At 30.3% G+C, this 10,731-nt stretch overlaps 1 long non-coding RNA gene across 1 annotated transcript in view; it reads right to left on the bottom strand.

Moving 5' to 3' along the window:
* The window catches only part of LOC106692871 (uncharacterized), a 9,776-nt gene extending 6,223 nt beyond the window's left edge, over positions 1-3,553 (bottom strand). The window contains exon 1 of the long non-coding RNA XR_001345006.2: positions 3,398-3,553. This is a non-coding gene — a long non-coding RNA (uncharacterized lncRNA). The remainder of the gene's footprint in view (positions 1-3,397) is intronic.
* Positions 3,554-10,731: the final 7,178 nt, after the last annotated feature.

The raw sequence follows: 10,731 nt of genomic DNA, 5'->3' as shown, positions 1-10,731 counted from the left end.
ACTAAATTAAATTATAAAATTATAAATAGTAAGTCCTGATGAAGCCAACGTTGGCTAACATTAAATAATTTACTTACAATTTAATTATTTTTTATTGCACTCGTAACATCTTCCTTTTATATTTACAAATGGTCAATCAACGATCTTCCAATAAGTCATAAAAAACAAAAAAATAAAAAAATTACACATTACAGTGTTTTCTTGTTACATTTGATATTTCTGTTAAAACACCTTTATAACAAAATCTTTACTTCAGGGCCATTTTTTTATCAACGTTTCGAATAGAGATAAAAATAAAAATGAACGTACTTTATGATAATAATAATGTAAATAAAGCTATTATTTATTTAAAAAGCAACTTTCATGCTCAAAGATGTTTAATTTAGACAATGGTAAAACTGTGTTACTAACTCCAGGGACCCGGTCCGAATCTGGCAGAGATAGATAATTCTTTTCTGTTTCATTGTAGCCGTGAGTCAGCCCTCCGGGTCCCATCCAGCCTCATAAAGTGGGTATTGCATAAAAACCTGTCAGTCGAGCGTAATTCTGACTAAATCACCTTCTTGCACAACCGTTTTTCTAGTAATAGTATTTCCTTACAAACTACTGCACCCCTGACCTTTCAAGGTTTGTAGGAGTAAAAATTTAATTTTGATAATAATAAATGAAATAAAGATATTAATAGGAAGAAATTTTTTAAAAATCCCAAATATAAGGAAAAAAAACCTCCTAGTGTGAAAAATAATTGACATTAATGGAAATATATTTTTTAAGGCCACCTTTGATAGAAAGATCTATCACTATTATTATTTGTGAAATAAAATAAATAATATAAAACACTTTATAAACGTAGCAGATCGAAGGCCAAGGGGATATTTCATGATTAAATTAACCAGCTCCGCCAAAGTAGCCCTTGTAGAGGCTATCTCTCTTTTTATCAAAATAATATTGATCAATTATATTATAACTAACATAACTCACTGGAAGTATTTACGCTTGTAAAACTTTCTATTTACATGATTGCACTATTGCGTGCATTTCTTCTTGTTTCCAGTCGCATAACGATCAATTCAAATACAACATCATGTAAGAATGCAACTCAAACGCTAATTGCTTGTGATTACGAAATGTTTAAGACTCTAAAAGCGATTGTCTGTAATTTTGAAAAAAAATTACTGAAACCATATTTGTTAATAATTATGTTTTACTCTTATATAAACTGGAAACACCGGAACAATTGAAAGATAAAAAATGAGCATTTAAAAAAAAAGAAAACAATGAGGATAAAAAAGAAGCTATTTGTGAGATCGTGAGGCGTCGAGCTGTCTCTAGGTCACGAATTACACAAATGATCCCGACCACACCTTTCTGTTGCGATCCAGAAGATATTTCTCCATTATATTATTTCCTTAATTACATCAATTTGTAATGAAGCTATTTAACAAAACGGACTTTAGAATTTAAGATTATTTCTTTCTTACCTGAACCAAACCTAACCACCTAGTTTTACTGCGTAATTGAATTGCCTTGAGACGGTTGCTTCAGTCAATACTAATTGCTATGTGAGGCGCATCTGACTTTGTTAGACTTGAACATTATAAATTTATCTTTAGTAAAAAATTCCTTAATATTTTTTTAATTTTTATAAATATGATACTGGCAGGAATGAATGAAAAGAGATAAACTATAAAACTAAATTAAAAATATTTTACTTACAAATCTAAACATAAGATAAGTCGGTAATAGTATTGAGGAACCTAGGAAGTACAGCTATTCGGCGTCAAGGTTATCAGTGGATTTTGTTCCGACATTCTTCTAAACATAGTCTGATTACCGGATTCGACGGAGTAATATTATTTACTATCGCTATCGATTAAAATTATTTACTATCGAGTAATATTTTATATATTCCCAAATGAATATAAGTCCTATTTTTTTTATTAACTAGGTTATCTTTTATCTTTATTGGATTTTTCAAACAATATTTGCCCATGCATCCTTTCCATTCCAGGCATTCCATCTTTTCATAACCACCCCTTTTCAAATGCACTTCCCTCCTTTTGTCCACTTACTTATCCAAATTCCAATGCACTGGAATGGAAAGGATGCAAGGGCAAATTTTTACAATTACGTAGTTAGCTTCTCAATATAACGCAGTAATTTTCTGCTTTCTAATGCAGTATTGAAACCGAGTGTAATTTATTTGAATAATCATTCATTTATAAATAAGAAGATAGTAATAAAAGATTACTAAACATCAATACTATCATTAACATTAAATAATACTTCTTTTTTATTTTCTTACTTCTAAGATTCTCAATAACTGATTTTTATTTACCAAATGATCATATCTGTCTGTACTTTTTCTTAACTCCACATAACATTCATTATATTACGATTAAAATTATGTATATATCAGTGTGTTTAGTTGTAGATATTATTTATTTAGATATACTTAGGTCCTTATTATTATCGTATTGTTGTCTCTATCAGTTTGTTTTATTGTATCCTTTAGCTGCGCTTTAGTTTTAAAGATCCTTTCTTCTTTATATTAGATATCATGTTACATATTGTATATATTACTGTATTTAGTGTAATATTAAATTAAATTAAATCTGTACCACTAACAACCCATGAAGGGTCAGGGATTCAGAACTTTGTAAGGGAGTACTGTTACTAAACCAACGGTTGTGCAAGGAGGTGATTTGGTCAGAATCTCGCTCGACCGCCAGGTTTTTTTTTACCCAATTTAGGAGGCTGGGTGGACACCAGGACTCCAGAACCCAAACGAGTTAACTCACGGCTACAGTGTAACAGAAAACAATTTTCTGCCCAGCCAGCTTTGAACTCGGTTCCATGGAGTTAGTAGCCACGGGCCTTACCCCGCGGCTACCCGCACCCCCATTTAGTGTAATATTATATTTACGATATATTATATTATATTCTCATTTTTAAACAAGTTCACTCCATACTTATTATCAATGCATTAGCCCATTACTATTAATTTTAAATTTGTATCGTTATTATTGACTTTATCGGTTATTTAAATTATTTTTATTTTAGTATTTGTTAATTAAATTATTAGTTTTATTGCCAGAGATTAATTTATATTAATTCATATTGTATTGATCTATCTTATAAAATTCAGTAACTTCCACAACACCCTAATAGTCAAAATTGTAAATTATAAATTTCATTATGTATATAATGTTTATGTTTTATTTTAGATTTAATTTTCTGAATGGAAACATAAAAAAAAAAAAATCAAAATCTGTGTATGATAGCGTACTATTATTTTATTTTTTCCTTGAAACACTAATATGTTAAGCGTTTATGTACAACGGTTTTTATTTTCAAAAAAGTTATGGATTTATATTACCAAAGAAAAATGACTTACTAGGCCTACGACTACGACGAGACAGAAGACAAGGATGATAGTTGACTTCATGACTGCAACTGAGCTACTGTGGAACCGGCGCTGATGCTATAAGTACACACTACCTTGACCATCACCTCTTTGTTTATAGTCCATCAAAATGTCGGTTTCTAGAACTGTAAATCATTTTCAAAGCTGCAATTATCCGACCTTGCTCCGGCAAAACAACAGATGATTCACCTTGGTGAACCTCTTTCGTAAGGCCTATCCCAAGACAATACTTCTCTCCCCGCAATACCGGTCTGTGTATCGACACGCAAGGGCATGAACTTGACATGCGAAACATCATTGCTAGTGCAATATATTATTATGTACAGGAAAAGCTTGTCAAGTAATAATCACCTATATTACATCGTCAATTTGTTATTTTTAGAATGGATATAGCTTTTTATTTATTTATTAATTTTTTTTGATGAAATTGTTTCTACGAAAATATGTTTATGCATGCGTTAGGTAGCGAATGGAATTTGATGAAATAATAAACAACTTTTACACTTATCCCCAACTTTGCGCCAAATGGAGCAAGTCGTTTTCGAAATACAGATTTTTCACTTATGTGGGAACATCTAGTTATCAATTTTCCAAATTCCTGAAAATTTTATCAAAATCGGATAAAAAATAGTATTTCTTATTCCTAAACATGTGTTGGATACAGATAGCTGAAGAACAAAATTTGTTTTATGATTTATAGTTCATAAAAAATAATTTATATATGAGTTAAGTCTCAAAAATTCTTTATTATTATTTTAAATGTCCAACGTTTCAGCCATCCTCATGCATATAAATTTACTTCTGACTTCAATTAAATTTTAAAACTTTTGATTACATATCAACTTTTCGGTAAATACTAACACAGGTGTGATAATAGTGTTAAGTAAAACTGTAATTAAAAGTTTTGAAATTTAAGAAACAAGTGACTGAGTGGTTGATTTGATTAAATTTATTGACCTGGGCAGAATAGCCTGTCAATTTTTTTTAAATTTTTAGATGTGAGGAGTAGATTTATATTTAAGATTGTCCTTGAGGGTGGCTGAAACGTTCAGCAGTTAATGTTCGAGACTTAACTTGGATACAAATTATTTTTTCTTTATACAACAAAACCAGCCTCGAAGAACTGAGAAGAGTGTATATATTTTAATGCTAGGAATGCAAAGATTGCCTACATAGTTAATGAGGATGTAAGATATGCAGTTTCACGAAATTCCCAAAATTTCACTGAAAATTTATTAAAAAAAATTAAGATGATTCTAAGATAAGATGTTTACGCATGGGTTAGGTAGCGAATGGGAGTGATGTAGAGAGCAGTGACGATATACATTTTTTTAAATCGATCATATCTCTGCCTTAGATTATAGATATATCATTAATATTATTATACATAAATTAATATTGAATAGTCAACATCGTAAATATTTAAACAAATAATGATTATTATTAGAATTAATGAGAATACAAAAAAAATACAAGCATTAATGTAAATACGGACAAAGGACCACTTTCACACGACACTCTAACTACTGACTGTGACTGTGAATTTATCTCGAGGAGGCATATCATTTTTTTGTTATAGTACTGCACAAAGCCCTTATTCAGGACACTGATAACGACAGGACAATCACAAAGTCTTGAGTGAGGCTCAAGACTAATCACCAATAGATTGATACCAATTATTTCCTCCATTTCCAAATAACCTATTCCTCAGCCCTCAACTCAAATGCATTCCCAATGCAGAAAAAGAGGTTTTCTCATCATTCCCTGATATCACCCCCTCACACCCGTGGACTTAAAAAAAATAAATAAAAATTTTAGAATTAATTAACAAAAAGTCCTGGTAAATAATTATCAATACTGCAAACACCGTATATACATCCACCTGCTCTACCAAAACAAGGTTGTCTTAACAATCGATTATGATTCTCAGAAAGTTATTTTTAACAGTTAAAATATGATTGTAACACTTTTTTCGATTTTTATTGTTTAAAAAAAACGACAATCTAACTCATTTCGATTTTTATTTTTTAAATAAACGACAATCTAACACTTTTTTCGATTTTTATTGTTTAAAAAAAACGACAATCCTCTGAAAACAAAATATTCCTCACAATTCTGCGGAGTGCCTGAAAAGAAGATGGTCTCGAGACCTTCTAATGTAGAAATATTATTAGAGAGCTACCAATTGATAGTGTCTCTACACGCCTGTATCATATCATTATGATCTTGCATTAAATTTACTGAATGTATTTTTATATAAATACAGTTGTAAATATCAATAAATAAGTAAGTAAAAATAGACATTCGATGTAATCTTTAATAATTTATAAAAAAAAATATAATGTGTTAAACAATAATTATGATATAATTACGCTTAATAATTCAAGTGTTTTAGTTACTTTGATGAAAAAGAAGCAGAAACTTTAGAACGAAGTTCAATGAAAGGCGAGAACCTAATTATATAATAAAAAATTACTTTCATGAAGATAAAATGTAATAATTACATAAATAGATCACTATTATTTTTTTTCTTATAATTCACCAAACTAGTCCGTAACTAGGTAGTGATCTTGTTTATTTTAAGTACAAAACGATATCATTAAATGTTATAATATTTTACGTGTTGAATGCCCATATTCCAATTAGAATGAAAATAGGGGTAAACTGAAAACAAAACAATCTAAATGACTAGGATTGTGAGAATGACATATGAAAGCTACACAATACGCGATCAAAGAGTTTGAAATAGCTTCCTGTATTGAACAACTCTCCCTTTACAAGCAATTCCACGTGTGAGAGTTCATTCACAACGCAAATAGAAGCGACATCTTATTTCTCACTCTTCGTGAAATATTTATAATCATTATTTATAATTTATTAGCTCTTATAAAATGGTATATCTTTCTCTTTTTTAGTTCCTTATTAAAGTATGTTGTTCCTCTGCTTCATTCTCAAAGATGAGGTCCTTAGTTCATATCTAAGAAGCTAAGCTGAGGTTTGACCTCTGCCGCCGCAGATTTTTTTTTCCTTAAAATAACCACAGTCTTCATTAATTTAAATTCTATATAACTAAAGAAAATATTACTATTATTTAAGTTGCCACAAATATGTGAGACTGTGCACCATTCACCTCTAATAAAACCAGAGTAGTAATAAAATATTTTTGAATATGAAAATATAGTTTATTAAACCAGAGTCGTTTTGAACAGTTATAATTATTAGAATAAAAATTAGACTAAAAAATATCCTTAAAGTCTCTACTCCTACGTTTCGGCCCTTCCGGTCATTCTCAAGGATAACTTATTCCAAATAGAACAGCTACTTTATTTTCAAATAATTACAGGCTACTCTGCCTTTGTAGTCACTCACAGTGTATTTTAGTTTATCAAACTATTTCTTATCTAACGAATTCACTTTTTCTAATATTATTCCATTAACACTTTCAATATCGTATTGTTGAGAAGAAGTGAATTAAGTTGGATAAGAAATTAGGTTGATAGACTAAGATATAATCTGAAAAAGGCAGAGTAGCCTACAATTTTTTTTAGAATAGATTATCCTTGAGAATAGCCGGGAGGGCCAAAACGTTCCTACGTACCATCCTTGGTAATATTAAAAAATCAGGTTGAGACTTAATGGATGATTTTTATTATAATTGATTAACAGACCAGTCTCAATCAAGAATTCAAATTATATATAAAAATTTGACGTAATATTGAATTCCTAACCGAATATTTCTTTTGATAACATTTAATCTCCTTTCATTCAAGGTATTGCTAAAAACTTTAAAAACTCATACAGAATAATACATATAGCTTGACAACCAACCTATTAAATCGAAGTCTTTTTTAGTATATAAGGTGTTTTAGGATTGTGTCCAGACTGAAAATAATAAATTCAAAGCAATAAAAAATCAATGGAGGTATGTCCGCTAACACTTTGTTCAGGAAATTTTCTTATTTTATGATAAATAAATTAATTTGTGGTCAAGCTACTCTACAAATGCAATATAAACATAATTTATTAAGTTGTATTCAAAATGATCACTTTGAGTACTAATACAGGCTCGGAATATCTTCCACAGCAGTGGCCGAACGATACTAGATATGGTTTACTGTTTTGCAAGCATTAATTATCCTTTCCCGTGAAGAATTAAGATCATTGACAGAGCATACATAGTTTTGTTTAGTGCCAATAAAATCCAGTTGTCAGATCTGGAGGTCACGTGACAATCACATAAATCCAGTGCTGTATAACTCAATAATTCCTAGGCGGCTGAAAAGAAGATGGTCTCGAGACCTTCTACTGTAGAAATATTATAAGAGTGCTACCAATGGAAAATTCTCTACATGTCTGTATCTCTCCACTTTGATCTTACATCAAATTTATTAGTTGTATTTTTATGTGAATACAGTGGTAAATAGCAAAAAAAATTTAAAAATAATAATAATTTATGGTTTCATGTATAGTCAAATTTCAGAACTGATACACGATCAATTATCAATATTGTAATGAAAATATTCTTTAATATTCATTTGGAACAAACATACTTTCACCAACGACTAAATAATATCATCCCGTCTGGAGTGAAGTAATCCTTTTAAAGCCACGGCTTTGTCCATAAACCGGAAAGATTCTGACATCAAAGTCTTGCGGTATAAAGTTAATTATTACGGATTTCCATTTACTCCTTTTAGAAGAGGGACGAAGAATTTCTTGTAGAGTTAGTAACTGAAGATGGAAGTTGAATTTCATTTACGATTACATCGCTGATAATGGATTTCTAGAAACTTTCTCAGAAGTTCATTATCGCACTTGCAGCTTGTTAGAAAACATCTACCTCGATGGAACGAAAATAAAATTTGAATACATTTGCAAAGGAAAAGTTTGATCATTAAATTTATTTTATTGTATAGCAAAATATTTACCGTTTCCTCGGTATAGTGGTGCTTTATTGTGACCATAATAATGAGGCTTTAAAAAACAGGGGATTCCTTACTGATTTAATTAGGCCCGCAACTTTATTTAAACTTTTTCGTGTTTAAATAACTATTCAGAGATTATTTAGGATAAATAGGTGTTTAGAGATGCATTGTTATTTCAACACAAATTCCTAATAAAGTGGTTTGTTTTTCCTTCAAAGTTAAGTTCTTTTAATCATTTCCAATGACTTGGTGTTTTTTATTTTGAAATATTACATTCTGTCATATTTATAGACAATGATAATAATATATGGATCATAGAGCTCCTTCACACCATATTTACAAATATATAAATTAAATCCTAACAAAATAAGAAATACAAGAGAAAAAAAATATTAATAAGTAAATAAAAAAAAAAAATGGCCTTGTTTTTTTCAGCATTCAGATTCAAATCATTGTTAAACGCCCATGCGTTAATACTATCAATATCTTCTTGAATCTTTTGGGTGGTCTCAAGCATCTTGGAAAGATGGAAGGATAGATAGATTTGGGGATCGTCTGCATATAAGTGGTATTTTGCGTGGTGAATGGAATCAGATCGTTGATATATATGGAGAAAAGGATAGATGAAAGTGATGTTCCTCAGGGGTCCTCACTTTCACCTATCCTTTTCTCCATATATATATCAAAGATCTGATTCCATTCACCACGCAAAATACCATTTATATGCAGACGATCCCCAAATCTATCTATCCTTCCATCTTTCCAAGATGCTTGAGACCACCCAAAAGATTCAAGAAGATATTTATAGTATTAACGCATGGGCGTTTAACAATGATTTGAATCTCGTGTCAGAAGAAGGGGAGAGGAAAGAGTTCGGAATGATTACTGTTTGGGAACGATGGGGCAGGAAGGAGAGGAACAACTTTTGGACACTATTTGACATGGAAAGGTTTTGAAGTTTATTGAGGAGAATCTTATGTTTAACTGTGTCAAATGTCTTCAAAAAATCAAAAATAACTAAAATGTATATATGATGTAATGGATTGGAGGTCTTGGGATATTTTTCAATAAAGCGGATTGAATAACCTAAGTAATGTTCGAGCCTTGCACCTATACAGCCTGGGAACCCGCTATTGATTGATTATATTTATTCATATTTCTTTATAGACTAACAGTCTATATAGCTTGAAATCTAACACGTTGGACCCACAGCTTGCTATCAACCCCCTCCTACCATTCTCCCATTCCCGACAGTTCGTAATAAAGATAGCGTTATGTTAGAGATAGGAGCATTCTGACTTCAGAGTTTAAAAGATAAGTAGAGTAGAGTTGTCGGGAGACACTTTATGTGGCAACTGCTGCGTTGTAAATAAATATGTCTTAATATCCATACTCATTTCATACAAAGTAATTGAAGTATATCAAGACAAAATGGCCTCTGCTATCAAATCCCATGACTAATGCTAACTAATTTTGTTTCTACTTAGTATAAGTATGACTTAACGACGTGTTAGAAAGTTTAACCGACTCTTATTATAGTACTATTATTATTTTTTTCATTCTTCATAATATATTTAATGAAACTTCGAACTGAACCGTAGAGAAAAAACCTTATTATTAAACTAATCTTACATGAATATTCACTCGTGAACTGGGAGATGTAACTGGGCACTCTCATCTACTTTCGGAATTGAGCTATCCACTCGTAACAATTGTTAAGTATTTCATAACCATATTTCCAATGTTTCGGTCGTTTCCCTCAAATTTATAAATGTCGATTCAATAATAGTATTTGATTTAGTTATTCGTTCCCTTTTTTTTTTCTCTTACCCTCCAATTTTTATTACTAATAAATAGGGATAGGATTTTTATGTGCTAAAAAATCCGAAATATGTTCATAAATATGTGCTAAAAAATAGTCAAATATTTTTAAAAAAATGTAAATAATATGTATTTATAAATTTTGTATTATTCAACAATATAAATTACTAATTGATCAGTAATTTTATAACTTAAAAAAAGTTACATAAATATGTATTTATCATATATTATATGAAATGCAATATGAAAATTATTGCAGATTAAATGCATTTTTAAATTTTCAAATAAAAATCTTCGTCGGTTTAATCGCAGAATGGACTTGTACCGGCTAAAAGATCTTTCAACATCTACTGATGTTATAGGGGCATACTTAAATGAAGCTATTTCCATTGCATCTAGTTCGGTACTCTGCATCATCTGGGCGGCTGTGTCATCATTTGTTATAATAAGGAATAAGACCCTTGCTCTTTTTAATTTATTCTTAGAAATTTTCGAAGTAATTCTGTGTGAAAATTTATTATTGCCACTGCTTTTAATTTGTGTTCAAAGATGAAGATA

The sequence above is a fragment of the Halyomorpha halys genome, unplaced genomic scaffold (assembly GCF_000696795.3).
Source record: "Halyomorpha halys isolate HHAL.00 unplaced genomic scaffold, Hhal_1.1 Scaffold75.1, whole genome shotgun sequence".
In the NCBI taxonomy this organism is placed as follows: domain Eukaryota; kingdom Metazoa; phylum Arthropoda; class Insecta; order Hemiptera; family Pentatomidae; genus Halyomorpha; species Halyomorpha halys.
Note: the sequence above shows the minus strand (reverse complement) of the source record. Positions and strands in the feature narration are given on the sequence as shown.